A 2,510-nucleotide genomic window follows, 5' to 3' on the forward strand; every position below is an offset into this window, starting at 1 on the left:
AACAGCACCTACTAAACTCAAGCCCTCGTGTGCTGGGCAGCAAACCGCACGCTCGCGTATGCTAAATATGTGTTCACCAAGTATCTGTACATAGGTTCACAAGCTACAGATATGACACTGAACTCTTCTTTACATTTCCCTCCTGATGCAGTGCTAGGCCTGGGAATATAAACATAACACAGCGAGGTTCTTACAGTGAATTTCCCTTTTTATTCACAAGTGTGTTCATGAGGGGAAGGGGAGCGAGGCTCATACTGAGAGGAACCTTCCCAGTGAAATTGGGAGATTCAACCCTTTGGCACACCAGTATCTACACACATCTGACCTTGTTGGTTTATTTAACTGATCACCTAAGGACTAGGCTACTAGAGCAGGACATGCAGTTATGACACTCAGAATTAGATAAACTCCAGATGAAGAATATGATCTGTCAGGTCTTTGAGCCTAATCTCCAGGACCATTCTCTGCACTACACCCTGCTGCTGCTGCAGCCAGGGCCTTCAGTTCTAACAGTGCCTGGGTCCCAGTTTGAGGACGGGGACGTTTGCCTCAAAAAGCTTCAAAGGACCTTGGTGCCTGCTGAAGTGTTGACCACCCCCCCCAGGGAACTCGTCCCTAGGAGCACCCCTGCTTCCACACTGAATGCACATGGGAGCAGAGGCCCCTGCCTGCCCTTGCCCTGGGGTGACATGCTGTGTCCCCACCTGCCCATGACACAACGGTGGCTCTGACTGGGCAGGTGTGGGCTGAGGTCTCCCCCCCTGCTCTTCTGGGAAGGGGAAGCATGTTCACTATGGCAGCAGTTAAAATCCTTTCCTCAGTTTCTGCCTGGCCAAGGTGATGCCAGCAGCCTCTGCGTCCTACAGGAAGACTTTGAGGAGCTTGCTAGCCACAGGCACAATAGCTTTTGCACCAGAGCAAGGACACATCACTCCAGATGCACCATTTGTCTTCACCTCTCCCCCATCAAAGCGTGTTCCTCATTCAGGACTACATCCATGTCAGGTTTCATTTGAGAACAAAAGAATGCCGTAGGGCTCTCTAAAGAACACAAATCAGCATAAATGCATGTGCTTTTCTCCTGGTCAGATGGCAGATTTTGAAGGAAACAAAGGGAATTTTACCAAACTTGCCCCACATGATAAATCATCTCTGAGCTCAGTGTAAGTAGGGCAGTTCACTCCCCGGTGCTGTCTCTTCCAGGATGTTTCAGAGCACCTGGAAACGCTCCTCTACGCAGCACAGTCCCAGCCTCATTTTGTCACCGTTATTTTTGTGACATGAAGATTCCCCCCCCACCAAACGCAGCAGAATGAAGGAATTGCTCTGCTGTGATAGAGGCACCACCTAACGTTACACGTCTGAATGGGGAGGGCATTAGTGTCAGCAACCCTCTGCCCCACCCCACCACCCATCTTTGGTGTGTAGCCAGGGTTTGGTTTCTTGAAATAGCCACGATTGCTTGGGTGGAACAGCACCGTCCCCGTGACAGGCACTTCCTTCAGTGCTTGTGAGATGGCAGGTTCCCTTTGACTCTCTCCCCCATGGACTGAGTTTACCAGACAAGGTGTTTTATCATGTCTAAACTAGAAGGAGCAGAGGCCGTTCATCTTCTTCGCTTGCCTGTTCCACGGGCTGCATCAAATCAGCACAGAAAAAGTCCTGTGGAGTGGGGGATCGGATCGCAGGGACTGCAGACCTTCCACGTCCTGGGGCTAATGTTTAGCTTTACTCTCTCATTTTCCCAGGTAGAGTGGTGAGGTGCTGCAGCACTAACCCAGTCACCCTTTTAAAAGCATTACAGACAGCCCCCTGTCCACCCCTGCACCCCTCCTTGCAGTTAACAAAGTGGTAACTAAATGGCATGAAGATTTCGGCCTGGATTAAAAAGAAAAAGTGGAAGACACTTCCCATCCCAGCTACGTAAAGAGAGCTGCAACAGGCATCTAGATTTTTAGTCCCAGACTTGACTCCTCTCGTATGAGCCTTCTCAGGCAGCCATCACCTGGCTATCATCTAGGAGACAAAATTCACTTCAGAGTCCAATCCCCAGTTCCCCCAGTGGGATCCGTGCCTGCAGAATGACTGCACCAGCAGCTCTAACACCAATTCCAGCGGCACACGCCGGTTCTGCAGACAGACAGCGTGGCTAAGGACCCGCACGCAACCCCTGAATGGCTGACAGACCTCAAACAGCAAACTGGGAGAGGAGGCAAAGAAGTCAGTTTCAATGCAAAAAGAAAAACAGAGCCTCAGAAAGCATTTGCTGGACATTAAATCCAAAATCAGATTGGGTGAAGTGAGCCTCTTCTGGTTAAAAATAAGTCCCAAATCCAGATCATTTTCTAGCATATTATGCAATTAAAAAAAGAAAGGCAGGGGGGAGGGAGCAAGCTGAGCAGAGCTGAGGAACGGGTAGGCTGCCATCCAAGCTCCTTGGCCAGCTACCAGCGATCCTCGCGCCTGGAATCTTGGGTGAACAAAACCTCTGAAATTTAGCACTCCTGCTG

Source organism: Merops nubicus, unplaced genomic scaffold, assembly GCF_000691845.1.
Source record: "Merops nubicus isolate BGI_N331 unplaced genomic scaffold, ASM69184v1 scaffold45767, whole genome shotgun sequence".
NCBI lineage: Eukaryota > Metazoa > Chordata > Aves > Coraciiformes > Meropidae > Merops > Merops nubicus.